The sequence below is a fragment of the Lissotriton helveticus genome, chromosome 9 (genome assembly GCF_964261635.1).
Source record: "Lissotriton helveticus chromosome 9, aLisHel1.1, whole genome shotgun sequence".
Classification (NCBI taxonomy): domain Eukaryota; kingdom Metazoa; phylum Chordata; class Amphibia; order Caudata; family Salamandridae; genus Lissotriton; species Lissotriton helveticus.
The window spans coordinates 664,145,498-664,161,679 of NC_136070.1; positions in this window are offsets into that span (position 1 = coordinate 664,145,498).

The following is a 16,182-nucleotide window of genomic DNA, read 5'->3' on the forward strand; positions in this document are numbered from 1 at the left end:
TTATAAATAAATATCTGTTTATTTTCATAACAACTTGTGTGGTGTCCTTTCACTGGGTGTTCAAGGGGTAATGTGATGGTAAAACAGCTGGCTTAACACGCCCTCTAGAGTCTTAGCCTTAGACTGCTCGTATCCATGCTACTAGGATAGCTGGTCTATAAGGTTGACTTACAACCAATCATCAATAAGGGTTGTTTGGACTGATACATAGTGATCACTAGAATAGTGAGCACTGCATATCAGGCCAACTTCTCACAACAAGAACAATCATATCTTTGCAAAGCTAATCGCCTCGCGCCTTCTTCTGCTCATGCCACTCATTGCCCTCCCCGATCAGTCCGACTTCATTCCTGGCCGCGCAACTTCACACAATCTTCGTACCATCTTCTCCATTCTCCATCAGATTAATCCAGCTCTCCCCGCAGTGCCTGCCCTTCTCGACGCCACCAAGGGCTTCGATACCCTTGTGTGGCCCTTCCTATTCTTTCTCCTGCCACATCTTGGCTTCAGCCCTGTATTCATAGGTAAAATACAACTCCTATATACTCTCCCCACCGCCCAGCTTTGGATTAATGGACAAATATCTGATCCCATCCCTATTGGGCATGGTACCCACCAGGGGTGCCCGCTTTTGTCCATGCTCTTTGCCATCGCAATGGAGCTACTTGCCGCCAGACTGAGACAACACCATACTCAGAAGGGAATTGGCTTTGCCGCCCGCACCCTCTTGGTCTCCATGTACGCTCACGATATTACCTTATATGTCCGTCTCCCCCAAGAAAATCTTTGCCTCCTGGTGCGCGAGATCATACGATTCGGTGGATATTCTGGTATTCAAGTGAACTGGAGTAAGTCAGTCCTCTTCCCTCTCAATGATGCCACTGCACCCTTCACCCCAGACTACCCTTTCGTCTGGGCTTCTGGTCCTACTCGCTGTTTGGGTATCTGGCTTAGCAGGGACGTGGATGAACTTTGGAGGGCTAACTTTGGTCATGCTGTGGAACCGGCTTTCCCTATCACTGGCTGGTCTTCGCCTTCTGTCCAGTGCTCAGATGTGATTGGCAAGCAGGATGCCGATTTTTCGGCATCCTGCCTTCCCTCTTCTCCAGCCCTCCGGTATGGCTAAACACGCCACCCGCCTAGGTCTGACTACTTTAGTGTACCTCTACCCAGGGGACACGTTCTTTTCTCCTACTGCCCTTTTTGGTCCCATGGACACTTCACTTTTTTATCAGTTACGGGCCATCTGTAGGGAGCTGCATCCCACATTCTCCCAGCCCCCTCTCTCGATGACCACTCTCGACTTGCTATATACGTCTCCCACTCCTCGAAAGTTGGTGACCAAACTCTATGCTCTCACGCTGGCGGCCACCCCTATCTCCACCAACCGCACTCGTGTGGCATGGGGCGAGGACTTCAGTGTGGACATTTCCCTGGCCGATTGGCTCTAATGCTGCAACCAAACGAAGCAATTATCTCCGAACTATCGCCTGTGCCTCATACATTTTAAATATCTGCACAGGCTCTATCGCACCCCTGTTCAGCTACACAAATTGGGACTCATCCCCTGTGACAGATGCCTGCGCTGTTCTGTCCCTGCCGCGGACTTCTCTCATCTTGCTTGGTTATGTCCAAAGGTCTCCGACTACTGGCGGGAGGTTTGTACTCCAATATCCGAGATTACCTCTTCTCCGGTTGAGCCTGACCCTCTGCTATGCCTCCTAGGCTTTGTTAAATATTGCTCAGATGCCTCCCGCTGCTTGATTGCCATGCTGCTCGTCCTCATGCGGCGTAGGGTATCCATGTGTTGGGGCCGCAAACCTGCGCCTGAGTTCGCCCAATGGCTTGCGGATGCATCACGATGCTAGACCCTATTATCTGAATTCTGGGATCTTATGCCTGCTAGATCTCGCCCACTTGACATTTGGGGCCCCCTGGTGACATACCTTAATACTCGTTCACCCCAGGGCCAGACTGTCTCTCCCGTGCTCCCTGCCGGCACTGTGCCAGCGGCGGTTGACGATGTAGATCAGTAGCTACCCCATTCCTGTCCTCACTCCTTTCCAGACAGGCCTGCTACTTCCCCCGCAGTTTATATGTTCCACCCCTACAATTGTTTATAACCCAAATGTGCCCTCGTAGTGTCTGTATAAGATGTTGCCTAATGCTGGTCTGTCTCACTGGCCTTCTGTTCTATCTGCTAATGTACTTATGTATACGTTGCTCTGATTTGATGCAAGAATATATTACGCCGCTGCAATCTTGTCAAAAAAGGTTTTTGGAAAAAAAAAAAAAAGGTCTGAACACCCTAGATGAGTGGCACAATACAATTCAATTCTAATGCCACTGCCTCAGTCCACTACATCTGACAAGCTTCCTGGATGTCATATTTGCCCATCCCATCATTTCATGCACCTTTCTCTGACACCCACTCTCTAAGCTGTGTGAAATTTTCTAGTAGGAGTGAGCACATGTACTTTAGCGCTGTTTCGCAGTGGTAAAGTGCATAGAGTCCTAAAGCCAGCAAAACAAGATCGTCAAAAATGGGAAAGAAAGGCAAATTGTGTGGGGGAATACCATCCTAAGGCTGACAGGTCTAACAACCTGTTTGAGTAGTACTTGCTCAGAGTGAGGAAATGGGCTGTATTATATGGTGTGGTTGTGTGACCTAATCATGTAATGCACTTACCAGCCCTTTAGGACCAGTTTGTTTAATTTGTAAAACCCTTGGCTCTTGACTCTAATTTTTACCGGCATAGCTCAACTGTCATCACACGCAGCAGGACCTTGAGGGCGTTCCATCCTACTCCTCGCCGCACCCGCTACGCGGGTGCCGCTTCGTGCAGGTGTGCGCAGCGTACCATTCACCGGGCCATAGGAGCTGTAAGGCGGAGGTAAGGGGTAGAGGCTCGGCGGGGCTGCGAGCGTGCGGGGACTCCAGCATCCAGGAGTCCCTGCGAGACCACGGAGACAGCATCCGGTCCGCTCTCCCCGCTGGCCCGCCCCCCGTCCGCCTGAGGCAGTCAAAGGCGACTTCCACCACCACCTGTTGGGGCTCTTGACTCTAATTTTTACCGGCATAACTCAACTGTCATCACACGCAGCAGGACCTTGAGGGCGTTCCATCCTACTCCTCGCCGCACCCGCTACGCGGGTGCCGCTTCGCGCAGGTGTGCGCAGCGTACCATTCACCGGGCCATAGGAGCTGTAAGGCGGAGGTAAGGGGTAGAGGCTCGGCGGGGCTGCGAGCGTGCGGGGACTCCAGCATCCAGGAGTCCCCGCGAGACCACGGAGACAGCATCCGGTCCGCTCTCCCCGCTGGCCCGCCCCCGTCCGCCTGAGGCAGTCAAAGGCGACTTCCACCACCACCTGTTGGGGCTCTTGACTCTAATTTTTACCGGCATAGCTCAACTGTCATCACACGCAGCAGGAACTTGAGGGCGTTCCATCCTACTCCTCGCCGCACCCGCTACGCAGGTGCAGCTTCGCGCAGGTGTGCGCAGCGTACCATTCACCGGGCCATAGGAGCTGTAAGGCGGAGGTAAGGGGTAGAGGCTCGGCGGGGCTGCGAGCGTGCGGGGACTCCAGCATCCAGGAGTCCCTGCGAGACCACGGAGACAGCATCCGGTCAGCTCTCCCCGCTGGCCCGGCCACCGTCCACCACTCCTCCTATATAACACAAGTAGACTCCCGCAGCGCGGGACGCAGCCCGGGACAAGACCGGGCTAAGAGCGGGCCGTTTGAGGCCGTTCGAGGTCTGAGAGGACTGGACTGGCCCACCCTCTTTCGCCCATTTCTCATCATTGACTAACTGAGTTTTATTTTGTCATCTTTTGTATTGTATTTGGAGGTTTACCCCGGTCCCTGTTCTTGTCTCACTATGTGTACCAGGTTAACTCGTAGCAAGGCTGTTAAGGGGGGCCCATCAATTAGTGGTCCTATGGATGATTTCATCACTCGCACTAATCTTGCGATTGACCAAGAAATTTCCAAATTGCAGACTCGTGTCTCTCTAGAATTGGCTGCCGCAAGAAGACTATCGGAGGTGATTGCAGTCTCAAAAAAATCTTCATTGGGCCACATAGCTTCTGCTGTTACCCCGGAGCGACCCGCCCCTTCTAGTTCTCTAGTCTTGCAGGCAGAAGTCCATCAGGTTCCGATTTCACAACCCCCTTCTCCAGCCCCAGTGCCAGTTGACGACGCAGGTGATCCGAATTCACCTGTGTTATCTTCCATGCACAATGTCAGTTTTAATTTTTCTAATCCGGCATTCTCAAACTCACACAAAGGCAAACATGATGCCAACCCTAACTTCCCCGCCCCGGTAATTTTTGGCTCACCTAAGATCAATACTAGTAAGGGCAACCTACCCAAAAGGAAAAGGATTTCCCGGTATACTTACTATCGTAAGAAGGCAAGAGTTGCGGTGGTTCAGAAATTGAAATTGCCCAGCGTACTATTACCTAATGCAACAGAAGGGACTATTCCCAGGGAACAGCCACATCGAGAGGGGGCCATTGAGGGGTCAGATCCTGCTCCTACTACTAGCACTGTTCAGGATGGGGGCACACATGGTGAGGGTCGGGAAGGGAAGGATGGGGAATTTATAGGTATAGTTTGGGAAACACTGAAGAAACTTCTTTCCCCCCTTGCTCTCAGACTCTCATGCATCGAAAACAGCTTGCTGGAGATGGAAAAAAGCATTATCGCTCTGGCTACTCTTGGCTTGAGAAGTCTTGAGAACCAGGGCTTCGATGTAGAGGACCCAATACCACAAGTATTACATCTCCCTCCCCCCATACCAGCGCCTGTACGCCCGGTTCCTAAGCCACGAACCCTGGGTGTGAACAAAGTTACTGCTGTTCCTAAATCTAAGGTTCCCGCCCGTCCCTCCCCTCAACCATCCTTAAAGCCTATTATAGGCCCTCCTCTTAGACCTCTCCCTAGTGAAGCTCGCCCCCAACACTCTCGGGCCCCTCCTGTCAAGAATAATTTTAGAGGGGGCTACATCGATCTTCCCCCAGAGGCCAATGATTATGTGGTTGTTTTGACGGGCGTTTCCCAGATCGAAAACGGTCACTACGAGAACCACTGGTCCCTCAAGAATAAGACAATGCACTGGCTTAATGCAAACCGCCCAATTGCTAATGGTCGGAAGAGCAGAGTTCTGATGGTGCGTCGTGTCCCCTGGGTGGGCCCCACAAAGAAAACCGTGGTTGGGGACTGCATAGTGGTGACCTTCGAGGACCCACTTACAGCACACCACATTTGCTCTTGCCCCACCGCTGAAGGTACCCGTGTTATACCCAGGCCTTTGTCTTTCTTCTATCCGCCACCTCCCAAAAATACATGGAATAATGATTGGTCCTTAGTGCAGCGCCACGCATGGAGGAGCCACCCCACTACCTATCAAGATCCTTTTGCGTGCTGGAGTGGCCTTTCTACCTCGAACAGGTTTGGTGGCCTTGAGGAGGTAGATTGACTTGCAAGGCAACCTAACACTGATGTATTGGCAAAGGCCTCCTTACCCCAGGCCCGAGGGCCCATTGATAATCTCTCTCCATTGTTTGAACAGAGTCTTACCACCTATCCAGTTCTGGAAGAAATTCTAGACGCCCCATCTACAGAGGAGGGATCGCCCACTCCGATTTCCCTAGAATCCTATGTTGCAGTACACTTGTTGGTCCCACTGCCTATGACCCCCTTGCTACCCATGCAGAACTCTTTCACAGATGTGAATTCAACTGGTGCTATAAGGGCTCCCAACCAACAGCAGGCCAAGTATCCTCAAAGGTTACCCATAGCGGCTGCAGGACCGGTCACCCCTGCACGCACCCCGGCTGGTGTTGATAATTCGCCAAGGCTTCCTACCCCAGGTGACCCTCTGATAAAACTTTTAAGTTGGAATGTGGCAGGACTTGCCCGTAACTTCGACATCCCTGAGTGGAATGTTTTCTTGGACTCCTATAACATCTGTCTTTTGCAAGAAACCTGGTGCCTTGAACCCAGGCACTGAGTGGGATTTACATCCTACTTTGTCCCAGCATCTCAACCTTTAGGTTGCAAGGGTCGCCCGTCCGGCGGCCTTTTAATATGGGTCAGCATCGCACTTGGTCTAAGCGTAAGCCAAAAGTTCACTCATTCCGCAGATCTCCAGAGGATATCCATATGCTGCCAAGGGGGAAGGAAGCTAGAGGTTTTTAATCTCTATCTAAGGGGGGCTAGGAGTGGGGCATCATCGCTTCCTGCCACAGGGCTAAATGTTGAATTAAGTGCCTGTAGCACTGACTCCTATGTGCTCCTTGCAGGTGATTTTAATTGTTGTTTTGAGCCACTCGCGAGGGAGGACATTCTTGACTCATGGGATGAGGATACTAGGAGAGGCATCCCCATTCTGACTCTTGATCCAATTCGCAAATGGTCCCAGAGTGCGATAGATATCAACGCACTCTGTATGGAACACGATCTGAGACCAACCAATGGTCGATCTAAATCCGACCTTATGGGTGTCCACACTTATAACAGAATCGGACACACCTCCAGAATAGACTACACCATGTTGAACTACAACCTGTGGCCACTCCTGCAAGACATGGAAGTTATAGCATCCTGTGATAGTGACCACAACCCTCTATCCATAACCCTCATCCCGCCTTGGCATGTTAGGAAGCCAGTTAAGTCTGCCCACCTGTGGAAAACATCTCATGAAGTTGTTCCCTCCAACTGTGGCAGGCGTTTGAAATGGGCCAAAGCAGCAATGGATGAGGAAAGGATGGCACAAGCAGGGTCCATAATGACAGCGGTGGGTTTACGCCTAGATGAACCGGGAACCAACACTCCAGCTGTTATAACGATATTTACAGAAACTACTGCTGCTATAAGTGATTTGTTTTTTATTCCCCATACCAGTGTGAGGGTCACTATGAATGGCCCTTCTAAGTCAAGAGACAAGTGGTATTCTACTGAATGTCGGGCTGCTAAGGGGGCGCTCATTTCTGCAGTGAAGACCAAGGACACAGCCAACATTAGACTTGCGAGGCAGTCTTACAAGAAATCTGTGGCAAAGGCCAAGGAGGCACATGACTACAAATTTTGGAGGGAACTATCGGAGGTGAGCTCTATGAAAGACTCCAAGGGGTTTTGGGACTTATTGAGAGCTAGGAACAAGCCTATCGATCTACAACTTACCTGTAACATTCCTGGTGACGTTTGGTTTGTTCACTTTTCCAAGCTTTACTCTATTCCACTGGGTGAACCTCAACCAAGCATGGGTCCCTTGGTCAGTCCCCCAGCCATAGCCATTACCACAACTAATGACTGTCCCTTTAGTGTTAAGGAAGTTGAATGGGCGATTAAGTGCATTGTAACCAACAAGGCTGCAGGCCCAGATGGAATTCCGGGTGACTTGTTGAAGTTATACCCACTACTGTGGAGTAGATTAATTGCTTCACTCCTGAATGCAGCTGTCCTGGGAGCCCCTCTCCCTGACTCCTGGCGGGGCGCAGAGGTCGTCCCTATTTTTAAGAAGGGCAGTCGGGACGACCCAGCAAATTATCGCCCAATTAGCCTGCTTGACTCAACCCAAAAAGTTGCGGGCAAAGTGGTATTGGGTAGGATCTTGCAGTGGGTGGCGGACAATCAGGTTTTGTCAGATTTCCAGGCGGGTTTTAGATCAGGGACAGGCACAATTGAGCAGACATTCCGCTTTTTAATGTTATATTGGAAAGTGGTGGTACTGGGAGGAGGCAGCTTGTATCTAGTCTTTATAGACTTGCGAACTGCTTTCGATCTGGTCCCGCGGGCCCAGTTGTGGAAAGTCCTGGATGGGTTGGGCATACCCCCTTATTTATTGGCCCTGCTTATTAAGTTCCATGAAAGCAATTTTGCCCAGATCAGATGGGGTCTCCAGGGGGAAAAAACATCTCGTATCCCTGTAGCTAGGGGCGTTCGCCAGGGTTGTGTGCTGGCCCCCACTCTGTTCTCGCTTTATGTGAACGGAGTGGTGGAGCATCTTCTTCAGGAACCATCTGATGCACCTTCCCTAGCGGGTAGGAAGATACCAACGCTCCTATTTGCTGATGACACCCTTCTGATCTCTAAATCTCCATCGGGCATCCAAAAGTTGCTTTCTAGATTCAAGGGCTTCTGCGATAACAGGGGCCTTTCTATAATTATAAGCAAGACCAAATTCCTTGTCATTAACCCCCCTAGGAAATCTGTCTTCCCCCCTGCTCTGGACCTTGTTCCACTCGAAAGAGTCAAAGAGTTTGACTACTTGGGTATAAGACTCTGCGACAACATGAGTTGGAAGGCACACCATCAAAAGGTGTTTCTGACCCATAAAAGGGTTGCAGGGGCTCTGCTCAAAGAACAACGTGCCTCATCTATCAAACCTATTGGGGCACTTCTGGACATCTATAGGGCAAGGGTGGTGAGTGCAGCTTTGTATGGTGCGGAACTGTGGGGTGTGCAGAGAGTTGACTGTTTAACTTGCCTCGAAAACAACTTCCATAAAGATCTCATGAAGTTACCCCACAGTACCCCTACACTCCCCCTCCTGCTTGATGCAGGCACATACCCTATAGGTGAGCAAGCTAGGCTTCGTCCCCTCTTATTGTGGGCAAGGATATGGAATGTTCCAGAATTGTGCAGCTATGCCGACGCCCTGCGAGAACTCCTATCTTCTCCGAGCTGGCATAAAGTAATTTGGCTCAAGGAGGTTAAGCGGCTCCTTTACGAATTGGGTCTAGGCGATGCTTGGGTTAACAAAACAGCTCCTCCTAAGCAAACGCTAAAGAAGGTCTATTGGTTGTGGGCGGCTAATGTGAGAAGGTGTAACCCTAACCTTTGCAAATCTGCTGCTCAGTTTCTTTTAATTAAGGAGCTCCCACTCAGAGAACCTTACCTGGACCTGATCCATAACCCTGGAGATAGATCATTGTATTTTAAATTCAGGGTGGGAGTTCTCCCTGTGGGGCTGTTTACTTCCACCTGGAAACCACCATTGCAAACCATACCATACTGCCCCTTTTGTGTCACAAAGGCAGAGTCTATTGCCCATTTGCTGTTCGAGTGCTATGCGTATGCGGCCCCCAGGTCGAGATGGCTCAAGCCACTATGTAAGAGCTTGGGCACCAGATCACACTTGGTAGCCCTACGCATCCTATGTTCTGATGCCAGACCCTTTTTTGCCTGTTGTATGGCAAAATTCTTGGGTTGGGTTTGGCGAATAAGGTCCGCAAAGATGCTATTAATTCAGTAGAGTCCCTTTTACTTGCATGAGTTTTACGATCTGGCTATTAACCTATCCTTGCAAAGCTATGCCTATCTGTAGGTTCTTAATTTTTTGTATTGCCAATTTGCTTCCGCAGCTTCTCTTTTAATACCAAATGTTAAATGTTTTTATTAAATTGTTATACTGTAAATGCAATGCTTTTATGATATGTTTTTATATCGAAATAAAGCAATACAATACAAAACCCTTAGCTCGACCCTGGGCAGCTGTGGCTCTGAGCAGTCAAGATTATGTGTTAAGCATTTAAACAGCACCAACTCAATGGAAGAAAATATGTATGAGACACTACAGAAATTTGAAATCAATTTATGAATATATACTGTACTGGAGCATTCCGGAGATACAGATTTTACATGGTACAGTAAATACACACCAACTCAACAGAAGAAGAAATGTATAAGACACTAAAGAAATCCGAAACAATTTATGAATATATACTGTACTGTAGCATTCCAGAGATACAGATTTTACACGGTACAGTAAATACACACCTTTTTACTTACCTGCTAACAAGCATTGCTGTTACTTCTAGTTCGTTTAGGCGATCACCCTTAGCCGGGAGCCAGTCCAGGAGTTGAGCAAGGTCCTCTGAAATAGTTACCTCGGAAGGAAAAGGAATATTCAGTCCTTTACAGGCACTCTTATCTTCTCGCAATAGGCTTTTAGGGAAGTGGTCCTGATGCAAGGGCTACGGGAGGCTGAAGATGCTCAATGATGCTGTGGATGCAATGCTGTAGATATTAGTCTTTCTATGGCTATTCCTAAGTCCCAAACTTGGTGAGGCAGTACTGGCCACAGGGGTCAATGTCCCTTGAAGTCTTCTTGGTCCTGGCAGAAGTCCAGTTGCTTCTGGAGTGCCAGTAATCTGGTATCGCAGTTACAGCAGTATCCTTCCTTGGACAGTAACTTGCTGACTGGGTGACCAAGCTGTGCTACAACAACTCTCCCGGGTCCAGCAGACTCGAGTGCAACTGTGAGAGTCGGTTCCTGGTCTCTGGTGCTGCATGGTGGTGAGTGGCAAAAATGTGAAGACCTGGGCTACCAACTTGCAACAGCAGGCTTCTAAAGTTGTTGTGGCCCTGTGCTGCAAACAGGAGGTCAGTCAACTTTCCCTTGGAGTTTCTTGCTTTGACTGGGCTCTAGAGAAGACATATCCCTGAACAGAACACAGCAGACACAGTCCCTTCTCCTTTTGCTAGCCAGCAAGTTCAGTAGGTGCAGTCCACGTCGGTGTAGCCCCTTTTTGTCGGGTCCTTGGTACACATAATAGTTCTTCTTTGGTCCCCTTCTCCAGTCCAACAAGATCTGAGTTCTGGGTGTCAGGGGTGGCCTATTTATGCACAGGGGATTTAAGGCAACAAAGTGGTAACTTTGTGAAAGTTGCACACTGCAAAAATGTTACAATATTTTCGACTCGGATATCAAGTTGGGCTTAATGAAACATGTTATATGCTACCTTACAATATCAACTTCTGTAGTCCCAGTCAGAAATTAGCATGGCAGTCTGCAACTCTGCACTGGCCAATGGGGCTACTAGCCTGTTCCACAGTAAAAATGACAATTGCTGTTTTTTATTGTCACAACATGTAGAAACACACGTTCCACTTCTTAATATATAACTTCCTGCCTTATGGCTGGCAAGGCCTAACGTAGGGGTGTGTTAAATATATGAAAAGGGAGGACATGGCTTTGTAATTAGTTTAAATGGAAAAGTTCAGTTAGCATTTTACAACTGCCATTCCAATCTGCAGTGGCAGACTAAAAGCCATGTTTTATCTTTGTCACATCCATAGTGGTAAGACCTGTGCTGCAGTCCTTCAGGTGACCCTCTAACTTACAGCGCCAGGGTACCAATTTCTATGGTCTTACAAGTAAGTTAGCTTATGGCAATTGGGTATACGCCAACGAAACATACTTTGAGGTCACGGAACAAGCACTGAGATTCAGTTAGCAGGCCTCAGAGTCAAAAAACCAAAAGTATCAGTCCAAAACATTGGGATGAGCATACAAATAGAGGCATTTCCTTACACTGAGTAGGTCAAGTTTTTTTTTTAAAGTCCTCCTATGCCATTAGATCTTTCCAATGCTATATTGATTTCCTCTGCTGTCCCCCTTCGTGTTGGCACCAGCAAGAGAAGTCTGATCTTAATGGTTTGCACTTTACACAGAACCCCTCGAAATGGTCTGTTCCACTCTTCTATCTGTGCAGCCCAGGAACTGACCCGAGTGGTGAAGTAACTCCATGTAGAGGCATAATCATTGGACTCATATACCCCCAATTTAGTCTAGAGATTGTCCAGCCAGCCTATACATGGTGCCTAAAAGGCAACCTTCTTGCTATTCTCTTTTCCTGTAGCTATATCCAATTTCATTACATATTTAATAGCATTTACCCAATCTAAAAAGGTTGGGGGGTACTTTTAATCCAACATTTACAGATTTCTCTCCAGGCTAGTAAATAAGATAAAAACACAGCTTATTAGAATCTAAAGGTAACAGTTCGTACTTACGGAAGAGACCAAAAAAGAGTAAAAAAATGCTCACCTGTATATCAAACCCAAATATTCCTTCCATACCTTTTAACATGAGATCCCACATTTTTTGTATTATGGGGCAGCTTACAAACATATGCTCGTCGTTAGCTTTTTTTATTCTGGCACTTTGGACAACATGGAATAGTTTTGCAAATTTATATCATTTTAGGGGAGAACAATAAACTCTGTGAAGAGAGAAAACATGGTTTCTCCTTAAATTGGCAGCTTGAACTGTGACATATAGTAAGTCAAAATATACTTGCCATAGTGTTTCTGTATTGACGTCCGGCAAGTACTCTCCCCACAGCCGTGCAGGAAGTGTAAAGTCCTCGTCTGCCAAATCAAGCAGGAGCCAGTAAAGACTCGCCATTTCTTTTTTGTTTTGTTGTCTGGTTCTCAATGCTGTCTCTAGAGTATGTGTATAGCCAATCGGTATGACGATCCTTTGGGACCAACTTTTTATTTGTAAATACTTAAATTTGGATAACTGATTGTCCGTCATAATCTTCCGGTCTTCCCAAGATATCAAACATCCTTCTGGAATAAGTTGGGCCCAACAATGTACACCCGCGGACTTTAAAGGTATTACTAACAAATCTTTAGTCCACTCAGATGAACCAGGTGTGTCCCATATAGGCGCCATAGCGCTATAATAGCTGATTTTTGACAACTTTCGGATTTTGCTCCAGGTGATTGCTAAGTCCTTTAAAACCTTAAATCGGACTTTCTTGAAGAAGCGTGGATCTCCAAATTTATACAGGTAAACATATTTGGCTCCTTTTGGGCCTTGCAGCATTTACCTGAACATTTTCCCTATATCTGAGAGGATGGGTTCATTCATGAGCATTTTCCCTGCCTTCATTAAGAAAACCCATGCATAGATAGATAAATCAGGCGAACATAAGCCTCCCTTGTTCTTTCTTCTTCGAAGTATCTTCCAAGAAATTCTAGTACCCTTGGAAGCCCACATAAATGCATTCATTTTTGACTGGATTTTCCTCAAGCTTTCTTCCTTAAAAGTTAAAGGTATGTTTTGGAATAAAAAGTTCAATTTCCGTAATAACATCATTTTTACCAAATTAACCCTTCCTATTAGTGTTAAGGGTAAATAAGCGCAGCTTTTTAGGGAATCAGAAATTTCCATATCAATTTTACGCAAATTTATGTTAGGTATATCATTGATATCCTGAGTGATTTTTTTTCCCAAATATCTCATTTCTCTTTTTAGTTGAGGGAAGCAAACGTTGGCATTCCAAGCCATGCACTCAGTTTTTGACTGGTTAATCTCATATCCTGAGATATTACCAAATTGTTGGGCTAGACTATATACGATTAGAATAGTTTTTTCATCCAGAGAAACTTTTTTCTCCCAACTACCAAATGTAAAAGGAAGTATGTCTTCATGTGCCCTGATACTTTATGAAAAAGATTCTATGTATAAATTAAAAAGCATTGGCGACAGGGGACATCCCGGCCTTGTGCCCCTTAGCACTTGTATAGGAGAAGAGAAGTTACCATTTAATAATATTCTGACTGTTGGGGCTTTATAGATTGCTGAGATAAATCTAGAAATTTTTTCCACCAAATTACATTTCTCTAGCACCTTATTTAAAAAAGCCCAATTCACCCGATCAAACGCTTTTGTAGCGTCCAGCGTGATAATGGCTAATGGTAGTTTATATAGGGTTGTAAGATCAATAGCACTGACCAGATTGTAAATTAAATCTTGCATCCCTCTCCCTCTCACGAATCCCTTTTGGTCCTGATGTAACAAACCACTCATAATGCCATTCAAAATCTCTGCTAAAACTTTGACAAAGATTTTATAATCAAGGTTAAGCAGAGAGATCGGTCTGTACGAATCACACTGATTTGCAGGCTTAGATGATTTTAATATCAAGGCCAACGTAGCCTCACCCCAAGAGAGAGGCATAGTCCCACCTTTCTCCAAATAATGGGAAAACAGTTTATCCATTACTGGGATCAAAAGTTCAGCTAAAGATATATATAGCTCGGCCGGTAGGCCATCTGGTCCTGGTGCTTTGCCTTTCTTGTCGGATTCTATTGCTTTTTTTATCTCATTTCTGAGATATAGGTTTATTGAAGTTACTAGAGGCCTCCTCACTGATTTTCTTTAAAGGGTGACTCTGAAGCCACAATTATATTGTGCTTTCCTGTGGGTTAAATTCTTCCCTGTAGACTGCTTCAAAATGTTTTCGAAAAGCTTCTTCAATGTCTACAGGAGCCAAACACATTTTCCCATACAATTACATGCTACTTCCTTTATGTTACTTCTAGCTAGCTCCTGCTTAGTTTTCCAGGCAAGAAGCTTACCTGACCCTTCCCCATATTCAAAATGCGCCATCTTGCTCATCTCCCACCTCTTTTGCAACTTTGCATCTAATATCGCTGCCAAATCAATTCTAATAGATAGTAATCTTTCAGTAATATTTTCTTCTGTATCACCGTCTTGTACCATAAGTTGTTGTTCTAACTCTTAAATTCTGTCCTCTATATCCTTTATCTCTTTTTTACACTTCTTTTGTCTGGCAATTTGAATGGAAGTTATACATCCCCTTAGGAAGGCTTTATAAGAGTCCCAAACTATTACTATGGAACCACTGTCTAGATTGGTTAAAATAAGGCCTCAGTTTCTGCAGCTAATCTTTCTATTATCTCTTCCTCTGCCAAGATAACATGATCTAATGTCCATCTTACATTAGTTAGGCTATTAGGAAGCTTCAACGTTAGCATTACAGGCGCATGGTCTGATAAGTGTCCAGCAAGATGTTTTGTTTCTGTTACCCCTGACCTCAGCGTCACAATAATTTTAAAAAAAGTCTAGCCTGGACCTGTGGCTGTGTTTCTGGTTATGGAACATATAGTCTCTTCTTCCTCCCTCTCTTTCTCTCCATATATCCGTCCAACCTAGTTGCTTCATCGTATTTTTCAATAAAGATCTCATTTTACAATTCTGTGGAGTTTTACTTTTTAGAGACCTGTTCAACACAGGATCCAAAACTAGGTTCAATTCTCCTGCCAGTATTAAGGGGTCTCGAAATGGCAGTAACTCAGCACATAGATTTTTTAATGGAGCCGGATCATCTAGATTGGGACCATAATAGCCTGCTATCGTAAATTTGTATGAGTAAAACCTTACATTTGCTATGGCCCATCTCCCCATCTTATCCACTTTAACCCCCTCTACTGATATAGCAGGATGTTTCTTTATGATTATTGATACACCCTTTGTTGTTGTTTGCTGTGTGGTACAAATAACCTCCTTAATCCAATTTTTACTGTTACATAAACTCCTCATCTCTGCCTCTACTAGGTGCGTTTCTTGGAGAATTTGACTCTATCCACCTACTAGAGTTATTGTATTTTGAAAAGAGCCATTACTTAATTGATTCATTATTCATTGTTGATTGTTCCTCCCTGAATTTGGTGCAAAATAGCTTCTGCCTCCTCTACCCGTCTGAATGTATGCATTTTATTTTGAACATTACTTTAAGTGTGGCTGGGAATTTGAGTTGTGCCGTAGCCCCGTCTGTCTGAATGGTTGTAATAGTTTTTCCAGCTCCCACTGTTTGGACGCAGTAATAGAGGAGACATCAGACCTGATTTATTTGAAAAGTGAACCCTTCTGCACTTAATGTATTCACTTTTAAAGCTTTATTTAATATCTCATCCTTTAGGCTGTTCGTTAGGAAGTGGATCAGGATTTTCCTGGGCCTGCTCTTATTCGGGCTCAATCTGAAAGGATCCCTATGTACTCTTTGAATGTCTGCAGCGAGGACATGTTCAGAACATTCAATATTGGTTGTTTGCTTAATTAATTTTACAATAAATTATTTTATGTTGTCCCCCTCAGGCTAGCTTCTTGACCTTTTATTTCAATTAAGTCCTTTACATTTTGTCTACTTTTTCTGTTAACTTGGCCACCGAGGTCTCTAGTGCTGTGGCCCTAGTTGCTAGTGAATCTAGCTTATCTTCCATTTTTCCACAAAATATCTTAATTTCTGCTTGATTTTTTTCTGAAACCTGAAATCTATTCCTCATCTCTTCAATTGGAGCCTGTAAGAGTTCTAAGGTCGACCTCTGAGCATTTAAATCACTTTCCTCATCTCTTAATGATTCATACTGATTCTTTTCCTTTCCCCCTTCTTGAGAATTACTCGAGGCGGACCCATCTTTTTCCGGATTTGACACATCATTGATTTCATCTTGCATCTGGGGCCCCTCTGTCCCCTTCTCTACTGAAATGTCCGCTAATAGTTGGAACTTATTTGGGGTTAATACAGCATTGGGGAATTGAAGCGAATCAGTCCTCTCGCCCACGTTACTGTCAGT